The sequence below is a fragment of the Petaurus breviceps genome, unplaced genomic scaffold (assembly GCF_028583685.1).
Source record: "Petaurus breviceps papuanus isolate PSGF00001 unplaced genomic scaffold, PetGlider_PUasm1.0 90808, whole genome shotgun sequence".
Classification (NCBI taxonomy): Eukaryota; Metazoa; Chordata; class Mammalia; order Diprotodontia; family Petauridae; genus Petaurus; species Petaurus breviceps.
The window spans coordinates 3,477,273-3,490,079 of NW_027187349.1; the positions used below are offsets into that span (position 1 = coordinate 3,477,273).

At 39.7% G+C, this 12,807-nt stretch overlaps 1 protein-coding gene across 1 annotated transcript in view; it reads left to right on the forward strand.

The window, feature by feature from the left end:
* The window catches only part of IGF2R (insulin like growth factor 2 receptor), a 160,884-nt gene that overhangs the window by 1,096 nt on the left and 146,981 nt on the right, over positions 1 to 12,807 (forward strand). The gene's annotated exons all lie outside the window — the stretch shown is intronic.

The following is a 12,807-nucleotide window of genomic DNA, read 5'->3' on the forward strand; positions in this document are numbered from 1 at the left end:
CCCCCACAAATTCGTAATAGCTGCTTTTTGTTTCACTTGCCCATTGCACCATGGATTTTTTTTTTTCTTTCTCAAGTAACTGGTGGGTTTCCTGCTCTAGGTGTGAAATGGGTGAAGGGAGGGCAGGAAGGGAGGAATCAATCTATCTGAACTCTACATTTGAGAAATTGCCCTTCACCAAGCTGGTAACTGCTTTCTTGTTTCATGGACGATAAGTCACTTGCTTAGATGAGAATTACATTTAGGGGCTCTTTGACCCAGGAATCGCAAATGTGATTGTATTTCCCCTTTGGCGCTATGTAACATAAACAGTGGAAACACAGATTAAAAAAAAAAAAACTTTCTCATTAAAACAAAGTAGCATGAAGAGTTCTGAAAGGCTATATGCAGTTGAACCCACATAGGAAATTTTGAATACATAAGATCCATTTTTTTTTATTCAGCAAACAATTATTGAGCACCTTTTGTGTGCAACTAGGTACACTTTTGTGATTCTGTTATTTGAAAAGGAGATGGAAGGTTGGATATAAATAGAAAGACAGTGTTAGGGACTGAACAGAATGCAAAGATGTATTCATTCAGTCTTAGCAATCTAGAAGAACTTTTACTTTGAATTTGTTAGGCATTATTAATTTTCATCATATTAGTATTCAAGCTCTATTAGCTGGCTTCAACCTACCTTTTCTGTCCTTTTTATCTTCCCAGTATTACCCATTACACACTGTGTTCCAGCCAAATTGTACCACTACTCATTTCCAGATATTGTCCTGATCTCTCTTACTACAGTGCCTTTTTTTTTTTGGACCATCTCTTTTGCTTGGAATGGCTTCCTTCATTTCAATCGGTTGATATCATCTTTTCCTTCCTTCTGGGATCTTAAAGCTTTTCCTTCTCATCTAGAAGTAGTTCCTCCCCTCTTGAATCTCCATAGACATTCTGTACTGAATCAGCTCCCCCATCTGTGTTCCCAACCCTGAACATAATAGAAATTTTACTAATGCTTGTTAGACCCTGTATTGTATACTTATCTATGTTGCTATTGCCTCTCCCTCTAGTGGATTATGAACTGCTTGCCAGTAAAGACTATGCTACAGTCTCCTGGGACCCCTAGCTCCTTTCTAGGCTCAATTCAAGTGCCATTTCCTACAAAAGGTCTTTACTTATTTTTCCAGTTGTTAGTCCCTCTCTGTGTTTTTATTTTGTATATGATGAGTTTGCTTATCTATAAAATGGGAATAATAATAGCATCTACCTCCCAGAATTGTTGTGAGGATCAAATTGAGATATTTGTAAGTATTTGTCATATGTTAACTGCTTCATAAATGTTACATTATTATTGAGCTGGTATATACTTATTTTTGACTATGTATTACTCCTGTAAAATGTAAGTTCCTTGAGGAGAAGGACTATTTTTTTCTTTTTTGTTTTGAGTAATTGACTCACTTTCTTAAGGAGCAGCAATGGTGTAGTGGATAGGAAATTAACTGCCTGGGAAGGTCTAGGTTCGAGCCCTGTCTCCCAAAACATACTGACTCTGTGATCCTGGGAAAGTCACTTAATTTATTAGTGCTCTAGTCAGCTTTCTAAGATTAAGAATTGCAGAGAAGTTGCTGACTAGCATTGGTAGATAGAATTTGCTTCACCAGGGAGTACCTTACATTGATGAAATCACAGGTAGAATCCCTATTCATTCTCTAGCATTCTCACTCATAATAAATGCTTACTAAAATTTTGGTTGTTGAATTTTTTGCTGAGTACCCATAAAGTAGTACTTGTAGGAGCTCTCAATCTCCCCTTTTGCAAGAAATCTTTCCTGATTCCTCCTTGACTCTGTTGATTTCTGCTTCATCTTGTATATTTCTTGTTTGTGCATAGTTGATTATATGTTATTTCCCCCATTACGCTGTGAGCTCCTTGAGAGCAGGGACTGTTTTTGTTTTTGTATCTCCAACACTTGGCAAGGTGCTTTAGCACATAGTAGGAGCTTAAGATTTTTGTTTGACTGATTTCTGTTTTAGAGAGTAGCAGAAATGCTATGGAGAGGGCCACCATTTTATTGAGCTTATATTAGCATATAGAGGAGTAGCTTGTTGCTGGCACTAAAATGCATAATGTACTGTACAGAAGATATCCCTAAAATATTAAAGAGGATGACTTCTGAAGCAAGGTCATGGTATCATTGAGTTCATAGTGGCAAGAGCCTCAAACTTGGAAGAAATTGCCCAGCTTTGTTACTTAACAGCTGGACAACCCTGGGCACAATTACTTCACCTCTCTGGGCCTCAGTTTTCTTCTCAGTCCTATGAGAGAGTCAGGCTCAGTGATCTCTGAGGCTCCTTCCCCAGTGATTCTGTGACTTGAGAGGAGGAGATGGACAAAAAAGAAAGGTATTGTAACCTGTAGAAAGGAGAAGAACTACTAAAGACTTGTTCACTCAGATGAACATTCATAGTTTAAATCTGAAAATATGCTAATGACTTTAAATCCTCAGGCCTGATAATTATACCATTGCCTTGTAAGTTTATAGATGGATTTTTAAGGGTAAAGCAGTGTACCCTATGCCTCCGATGAATAAGACACTTGGTTTTGCATTGTGATAGTACCTTGTGCCTCTGGTAAATGAGACGCTTGGTTTTACATTGTGATAGTCACATGAATGTATTAGCTCATACTCTGCTTATGTTTCAGTTAAGTAGGAAGTAATTTTTTTTATCTTTAAAGACTTCTAGTTACAATCACACTTGTGCAACTAAATTACAGATCAGACCATGCTGTAGATAATAGTTTTGTTAAAGTGTTCATAATGAAGGTTAAATGAAATGAAAGTAAAAAAATATGAAATAAAAATTGGGTAAGATCTGCTATTGTAATCTGAGTGTATGTTAGAGGGAGAGGTGTTTATGCTTTTCAGCAAATCCACCTGAGGTGAAAAAGAAAACAGCAATCCTGTTAGCTGTCTGACATTTTCCCACCCCTCAGCTGTAAAGAGTTGAATGCATATTTAGTCAACATTATTTGTTATAGGCCCTGGGGTTATGGGAACATAACTGAAAGACAAGTTATGCATTTTATATAAAAGACAGCCTTCAAAACAGAATTGTAATTAAAGATTAACTTGCTTTGGTGGTGACCTGTTGGCACTGGCTTCCTATATTTTTCTCACCTGTTAAATGAGGGAGTTAACTAAGATGATGCCTCAGGTTTGCTCTCATTCTAAATTGTATGGCTTCTCTATATTTTACTGTAGTGGTTATAATCTCTCCTCTTAGGTTTTTGACTATATCATTTTTTTCAAAAATTGTTATTTTTTTCAATTAACAAGTATTTATTTTGTCTTTTCCCCCTCTATTGAACACAAAAAGAAGAAAAAAAAACCCTTTATAACAAATATGCATAGTCAAACAAAGCAAATTCCCTCGTTAGCCATGTCCAAAAATGTGTATGTCTCATTCTGAGTCCATCACCTTCCTGACAAGCAATGGGGAATTTGCTTCATCTTTTGTCTTCTGGAAATGAGGGTTCTTAACTGCATGGATCAAAGTGTTGAAGTTTGTCAAAGTTGCTTTATAATGTATAAATTCATACAACATTTTTTCTGGCTCCATATCCCCCTCCTCCAATACACATATTTCATGACTGTATAATATTTTGATTCTGTTAAGAAATGTGTCACCTTCAAGTTGTAGAACAACTAAGAATTTTTAAACTGCGGTATATTTTTGAAGAATATGATCAGATCAGTTGGTTTTTTTTAAATCCAGGTGGCAGTGCTGAGTGTTTACTGTACTGCTAGCAGGATGTGGTAAGATAGCTATTTGGTATGGTGGTACAGCATTTATAGTTGACATTAAAATATTCATACTTGCACTGGTTCCCTCCGCCCAAACTAGCTACTGCCTATGGGTGGAAAGGTATCTTAAACACTGCAAATGCTTGAATATTTTCTGCAACTTGTCATTTGTAATCTGTTCCTAGTTTATTAATATATTCTAAAAGCTAGGTAATTTGCTTGGCACTTAGTATATATATTGTCTCAGAGTTATGCTTACTCATTAGTTCCCATGTTACCTTACAGTCTCTTCCATTGCCTTACTTGGAGCAAGTGAATGGTAGAGCTGACATTAGACTTGTCCTTTCCTCACTCTGGGTTATTAATCTTTCTGTCCTAGCACACAGCATTCATACAGAAGATGGGGCTTGAATTAGATATTGAAGGATGGATAAAACTATATTTTCTGAGATTATAAAATATATTTTTTTCAGTCACTAAAATTCAGGGTGCAGGTGTGCAGAGGCTGATGATCCACAACCAAGCTATGTGTGGATTGAGATGACAATAGTGTGGGAGGGGAGGGGATATCCAGAGTTGATGTTCTCTTCAGGCTCTATGTACTCATTGATGTCCCTTTCTCTACATACTCATTGCACCTTTAAGCTGACTGGCTGAATTCTTACTCCCTAAGGGCTGGGAATCCCAGCCTTGGTTGGGCAGACCTTTCGCCCCTCTCCAGGGCGAAACAGGTCAGACATGTCTTGTATGACTCCAGAACCATACAGCCAAGAAGTCTCTCCCTTCCCCTTGTTTTTAGAGTTGTTATTTTGTGTTCTACACATAATACTGCATGTCTTGCATGTAAAGGAAATACCTAGTCCTTTGGAGAAGAGGAAATGCCCAGGTAATACGGGGCAGGAGAGAAGAGGGGAGAGTTATAACTGCTCAGCCCCCAGCATGCCCTCTGGTTAAGAGGACATAAAATACACCTGAGTTCCCAGAGAACTTGGAGCCTAGGAGCCCCTCATGGCTTGCCCTTGTAATGGACGGGACTGGTTTTGCCAGTCCTTCATTCTTTAGATTCATAGAGCTGACCAGTACTTCATATCGATTGTCATCCGACAAAGATGTTCTGTTTCAGAAGGTTGGCCTTTGTTCTTCTCTGGTATTTGGTTTTAAACTTTTCCTTCTCCAACTCCTTAAGACAGACACAGACGTCTTAGTTTGTAATCTCTTTTAACGTTTAAGCACCTAACCTTTTAGGGACAACTTCTCCACACTTGGCTAACCTTTCTGTACGGTCCCACCTTCTTTATGCTCTCCACCTGCTTATTCATTTAAACTCATACTGTAATTGAGCTTTACTAATAGAACTATAATTTCCTGTTCCTGTGGAGGAAAATAGGTCTTGCCTACAGCTGGGAACTGGGTGAGCCTTCAGCAGCTTTTAGTACAGTGTCTGGCACATACTAAGAAATATTTCTTCACCCTTGTAGTGAGAGGAGAATCATTGCTTCCATCCCTATAAAGTATAGAGAGGTGAACCACCTAATGGAGGTGAGACTGCAGCAGGGGCTCACCTGAGGGGCTTTGGTTGAGGAGGGGGAGGTATTGGAAGGTGAGTTGGGAACTCTAGGCCTTGGTAAGAAGATGTGTGAGAGCTAGATGGCCTTGGCAGTGATGGTAGGTGAAGGGAGGGTGAGAGTAATTTTTGCTCCTTGTATTGGGAGGCTGAAGCTGTTTATGGGGACACAGAAGCATTGCTAGTTTGGGTGAAGGTTAGGAATATCCCTGGTTGCAGTGGTGGTGGGAGGAAGGAAGGAAGATGCTACTGAAGAGGATTCTCACAACCATGTCCCTGGGCAGTTTATCAGTAACAGATGTTGGTGAATGATTGAATTTTATAGTTGGAAGGGACCTCTTAGGCTGCTTCCATAATGTAATTGACAAGTAACCTTTGGGTGAAGCCCGCCAAGGAGGGGGAGGCCTTTTGGAAGTATCCTGTTACACTTGTGGATAACTCTAATTGTTTAGAAAATTTTTTCTGACATAAAACATATATCTGTCTTTTTGAAACTTCACACATTGTTCTTGGCTCTGACTTTGGGACAAAGCAGAACAAGTCTCGTTCTCTTCCAAATGACAGCCCTTCAGATACTTGAAGATAGCTGTTAGATTCTTTCCTGAGCCTTCTCTTCTTCGAGCTTAACATCCTCCATTTTTTGACAGGTTCTCATGTTACCTGGACTTGACTCTTTTTGGGGGTGGGGGAAGTATGTTATGAGTAATGGAAAATCAAAATAAAGGTTTCCCAGAGTATGCCTAACTTTGTATTGCCATTTTGAGTGTGTTTAATCTTTTAAAAGTAAATAAAGTAAACATTCTGCAGTCCTTATTGCTAAATACTGTGCCCTTGAAGGAAATGATAATGACTAAGCAACATTTATCTTTAATGCCTGCTCTGTGATCAGCAGGATGCTAAACACTTGCTCTTTGTGTGTATGGTGGTGGGGGAGTAGTAGAGGGGTTAGATAAAAAAAGGAAAAGTATAATGTCTCTAATTGTCAGGAACACATACTAGTCAGGAAGACAAGATGAACAATTAGGCCATTTCAAACTAGTATATAATTCAGTACCACACAGTTTAATAGGTGTTCGGAGAAGGAGAATTCAGTGTGGGCTGAATAGAATCATGAAATGCTAGAGTTAGAAGGTACCTTTAGAAACTCCCTATTCCGTCCCCTTGTGGTGACTAAGATTAAGTGACTAGCTAGTGAATGGTAGGGTTGGGATTTGAACTAGAGTCTCCTGATTTTCCATGCAAGGTGGGGAGAGCATTTTGAACAAAAAACTCACTCAATTCATAAGCATTTAGTTCAGCTTCTATGTTCTAGGTGCTGTAGATGAATAAAAAATGAAACAGCCTCTGCTTTCAAGGAGCTTACATTTTATGGAGGAGACAATTTGTACATATAGATAAATATAAGGTAATGTCGAGGAGGAAGCACTGTAGCTAGGGAAGATCATGAAAAGCCATATACGTGTAGGCAGTACTTGAGCCATGCTCTGGAAGAACCTGGGGGTTCTAAGAAATGGGTGTGAGGGGAGTGTACATCCTAATTTCTCACAATGTGGTCTTAATAAAAGGATTTGTTGGGGCTGCTAGGTGGCAGAGTGAATAGAGCACTGGCCCAGGAGTCAGGAGGATCTCAGTTCAAATCTGGCTTCAGACACTTAAAAAAAAAAAAAAGCAAAAAATAAAAATAAAGGTTTTGTTCTGTGAAGTTTGGATTCAGTCAGAGGGCCACACTTAAGGATCTAGAGGGCCATATGTGGCTTCGAGGCTACAGGTTCCCCACTCCTATATCTAGTTAAAGGGGTACATAGAGTATATGCCAGTACATAGATCCCGAAGAGAACATTCTAGGTGTGGGGAGCAGGCTAGTTTGACTATGTAGGAGGCTTTTGATAAGCAGCAGTAGAGAAAAAAAGGGAAGGAACAAGCCAGGGAACTATGCTAACCACTTTACAAATATCTCATTTGTTCCTCACAGCATCCTGGGGAGCAGGTGCTACTATTATCTGTATTTTACAGGCGAGGAAACTGAGGCAGGCAAAGATTTAAGTGATTTGGCCAGTGTTACAGAGCTACTAAGTTTGAGGCTGGCCCTCTTGGTGTTTGTGACTATCCACTGTAACCTCTCGCTGCCTCTAAAATAAAGCTTTGCAAAATAATAATAGGGTGGTGCTTCTGTGTTATGGGAAAGGAATTTGGATGTGATTATGCAGATTCATTTAATTGCCAGTTGAACTAGCATTTATTAAGTGCCTACTTGTACAAAGTGCCTCGAGAAACTTTCATCCTTACATGAGGAGTGTAACAGATAAATGGATACAAGATATTTTTGAGTAGGTATGGATCACGAAGGTGATCAGGAAAGCCATAGGCAGAGGCATCTGAGCTGAGGTTTTTGAAGAAAGATAAGAATTCTAAAATGAGGAGGGAGTGCATATCAGTTATGGGGGACAGAAAACCTGTACAGGCACAGAAGTGGGAGACAGAGAGTTGAGAAAGAGCAAATAGTTCAATTTATTTAGAATTTGGAGTTTGCAAAGGGGAATAACATACAACAAGCTTGGAATGGTTGTACTAAGATGGTCAAGTGAGCATGGGTGGGATAAGGGAGACAGAGGCAGCAAGGAGATGAGCAATTTAGTTAGTCAACAAGCATTTATTAAATGCTTACTATATGTCAGGCCTTGTGCTAAGTGTCAGGGATACAAAGAAAGACATACATTGTCTTGGCACCCAAGGAGCCCACAGGCTAACGGGGAAACAACATGCAAACAATTATGCATATAAAAGAGATATACAAAGTAAATGGGGGGAGGTCTCAGAGGGATACCTTTTGGGGGAGAGGTAACTGAGAAAAACCTGCAGAAAGTTGAATTTAAGCCAAGTCTTAAAGGAAGCCAGTAGTCCTTCAAAGCTGAGGAGTGAGAACCCTTCAGACATGGGAACAGCCAGTGAAAAGGCAGGGTATGGAGATAAGAGTGCCAATGTTTGGGTTGTAAAGTGTGTATAGAGGAGTAATTGTAAGAAGACTGAACAAGTAGGTTGGTGCAATAGTCCTGATGAGAGGTGATGAAGGCTTGAATTAGACTGGTGGCAAAGTGAGTGGAGAGCATGGGATGGATGTGAAAGATGTGAGGATGAAATGAACAAGACTTGACAATTGGCTGTGGAGATGGAGGAGAGTAGGAGAGATTTCCTGTTGAAAGCAGGATTTGAGCTGAGTCTTGAAGGAAACCAGGTAAAGTAGGTAGTAGAGAGAAAGCATTTCAGGCATTGTGGACAGTCAAAGGCATGGATCCACGAGATGGAGTGTAGTGTGTGAGGAACAGGAAGTTAATCCTGTGTAGCTGATTGTAGTGTGTGGGGAGGGCAGTAAAGAGTGTGAGAAGGGTGAAAATATGGGAAGGGACCAGGTTGTAAAAGAGCTTCAAATAACAAATAGGGTTTTAGGTTCAATCTTAGAGGTAATAGGGAGCCATTTTGAATAGGAGAGGAGGTGACATGGTCAGACTTGTGCTTTCTAAAAATTGTTAGTATTCAAGAGAGAAAGAGAATATGTAGTATCACAAATTTCAGCTAGGAAGGATTTTAGAGACTGTCTAAACCAACCCTTCATTTAGTAGGTGAGAAAATTGAGGCACAGGGAGGAGGGTGGACCAAGGGTTACAGAGGTAGTAAAATGGGATTTGAACCCATGTCCTCTGACCTCAGATCTGTTTTTTTACCCCCTACAATTCCACACTGGCAAAAGCTGAGTAGAGATCAAAGAAGAGGAACATAAAGAGGCCATTGTATTTACTTTTGTTTTTTTTGGAGAGGGGAGGTGAGGGCAGTTGGGGTTAAGTGACTTGCCCAAGGTTCAGTGTTGCCCAAGTGTTGTGTCTGAGGCCACATTTGAACTCAGGGCCAAGGGCTGGCGTGCTATTTACTGGCGCACTGCGCCACCTAGCCGACCCAGATTTACTTATTTTTTAAAACAACTTTTAACGGTGATTAAAAAACCAAGTTATTTTTAAATTCCCCATGCCCACCCTTAAACTCAACTGACAGCTGACCAAGTGACAAAGTGAACATCTAATGTGTGTAATGTTCCCTAGGAGGTGTAATGGGAATGTAAATTTATATTGTTGCCATCTTTCTAAGATTGTATTGTGTAAGATCTTCCCTGCCTGCCACAGGTCCTTTGATAGCTTAAGTGCACCTGGAGCCTGTGGTGGGAGGCTCGTTTTTCAGGAGATACTTTGTGATTGGGCAGTGGGTCAAGAAGGTCATGACATTCTCTGAGCCAGCAGAAGGCTATATAAACCGTGATGTGAGGCTTTGTTTTGGGGCTCACTTTGAGAAGTGTTGTGTGATTTTGACTAGAGGAGACTCTGGGCAGCTGTTGAGAGCCCCCCAGCTTTGGAAAACCCAGATGTTGATGCTTCCTTCTCTGGTAACTGACTAGGTATAGATGTAATGGTTGGACAGTTGGAGGCCTGTCTGCTTGAAATGTTTCTCTTTGCTTGTAACCTTTGTATACTCTGAAGTTTGGGGTGCTGACTTTTACCCCTGAACTAGGTAAATGATATGTTTGATTGATTAAAGCAAGATTGTTAACCCATTTTGAGTTGCTTTCCTTCCAAAAAGCAGATCTAAGAACCTGTGTTGGCAGTCACCCTGGGGATGCTGGGGTGCTTGCCGCTTTGGGAGGGAAGTGCTATTCTCTAGAATCAATATTGATTCTTAGAGTTACTCAGCTTCCTTTTAGTTTTTCTCTCATTTACATTATTTATGACATGTATATTCTCTTAGTTCTAATTTCTTCATTCATTCCTGGTTCATTCCTAGTTTCCCATGTCTCCAAATTCCTCATTTTCACCTTTTTTTTTTCCTTTCAGAGGGCAGTTGGGGTTAAGTAACTTGCCCAACGTTACACGACTAGTTTTTTTTTTTTGTATGGGTGTTAAGTGTCTGAGGCCAGAACGGAACTCGGGTCCTCCTGCCTTCGGGGCTGGAGCTCTTGCTCACTGCGCCACCTAGCTGCCCCATTTTCCTATTTTTTACTGTATAATAATATTCCATTACAGTCATAGATCATAGTTTATTTAATCATTCCCAAATCTACTGTAAAAAGTATTGCTTAGAGTATTTTGGTATATATGGGAGCTTTCTGACTTTGACTTTTTTGGGATACAAAAGGCCACAGGATTAAGAAATTAAAAGATCTTTTGGTAACTCTGGACAAAGAAAGCAGTTTTAGTCCATTGGTGGGGTTAGAAGTCACATTGGAGGGAGTTGAGAAGTTTGTGATGTGTGAGGAGTTTGGCAGTGAATGAGAGGAGAGGTTTCGGACCAGAGCTTGTTGGGATGGCCAGGCCAACTTAAGGTTTTTAAAGAACTTAGTACTTACCCTGACAGATAAAGAGAAATTGAAGATGAGAGAGTTGAGGTGATCAAGGGAATTGAGTGAAACCTTGGGGAAATGAGGGGGGAGTGATCAATTATCTAAGTAGAAGATTGACCTTTTCAAAGAAAAGGCCAATCTCTTTTAGACTGATCCAGAGGATGAACAGGATGGACATTTAGGAGGTTTAATAGAGAGCTCACAGTAGATGGATGGATGGCTGACTCCATTTTTCTCAGTAAAGTAGGAGGCAAAATCCTTTGCTTATAGGGAAGGAGTGGCAAGAGAAGGAAGATTTTGAACGGCTTCTGGCATAGTCAAACAACAAATTGTTGCTGTGAGAGAGGGCCCAGTTGAAGTTAGATAAACTTGTATGGACCCAATTGGCAATTGACCTCTTCAATTGTGTTTGCGAGGGGGTCAGAGAAGGGATGAAGTAGAGGTAATACAAATGTTGGAATTTGCCATGACTTAAATCATGCTAGGCCCTAGAAAAGGGGCAAGGGGCTCAAGGGTTGAGGATCTTGTTTATTTTAACCATTTTATTAAGACTGAAGGAGCCTGAGGCTAGATAGAGCAGGAGTGATGGCCACTACTAGGGGAGAGGGGAAAGATGGACTGATGTTTTAAAACTCTTAGCTGAATTCTTTTATATATGGGATGATTCTGTGGGAGGGGAGAAGAGAAGGGGATACAGAGGAAAATTTAGGCAACATAAAAAAGATAAAAATTAAACACTATTTGCATTCTGTGCCTTCTGAATATAAAACTCCTTTGATGAAAGTAAAGTAAGAGAGAAGAACGACTACATAAATGTTCCTGCTCATTTTTGTGAGATCCCATTGGCATTGGGAAGGAAATAGTGGTAGTTAAAAAGAGGCTCAAGCAATAAGAAATCTTATTTGGACAGTTCTCAGAATACCTATTTGGTTTCATACTTTGTTATAGAGGCACTTTTAATAAACCCTCTAACCCACATCTGTATTTGCTTAGTCATTTTTGCCAGGGCAAGCAGTTGAAACAATGAAAATTGTGAAGGATATAGTTTTACACAGACATAAATATTTTCAGAGTTGCCGAATAATGCTTTGTTCATTCTTTGAGAAAAGCAGTATTTGTTAAATACCTTGATTAAAAAAAAACTTTAGTTACTAAGATGGTTAGATTTCTAGTTCTCAAAAATGCATAATTGTTGGAGAGCATGTTTTACTTTAAAAGCAATTTAACCAGCTTTACTTGAATTTAACACTTCAGTTTGCCCATATATAATTGAGCATTCTTTTTGGAAAATGGGGATTTGGTTCTTTTATCTTGATGTGCATGGGATCCTGTCTTCACTACATCAAGTCCAAACTCCTCTTTGATTTTCAAGGCCAATCATAGTCTGGCCCCACTTAACCAATCCAAAGGTTATTTCTCACCACGCCTTCCAGTATACTTTGTTTTAGGCTAAGTTTCCTTGTTTCATATTGTATCAATGTACTTGTCTATGTTGTATCCCACATCTAAAATGTCTTTCCTTTCCTTCTCTACCCATCTCATTCTTACCTACCCATCCTTTAAAGTTCTCTGACCTCTAGTAACAGTCTGTTTATGTTTAATTATACATGGATGAATTATCTAATTGCTCACAGTTAAGGGACAGTACTTCTAACACCTTCTGAACAGTGCTGAATATCAAAGTACTCCATAATGATCTAGGTGAGTAAAGCACCTGTGTTCAGATTTGACTTCCGGCACTTAACTAGCTCTGTGACCCTGGGCAAATCACTTACACTCTGTCTGCCTCAGTTTCCTCAACTATAAAATGGGTATAATCTTTAATTTCTCAGGATTGTTGTAAGGGTCAGATGAGATGATATTTATAAAGTATTTAGCATTGTGCGTGACTTAATAAACAGTTCTCTACCCCTTCGCCCCCAATACTTATTGGATGATTAGTCAAAAAATATTTATTAAGAGTCTGTACTGGGGGCAGTTAGGTGGTGCAGTGAATAGAGCACTAGCCCTGGAGTCAGGAGGACCTGGGTTCAGATCCGACCTCAGACACAACACAAAAACTAGTCCTGTGAC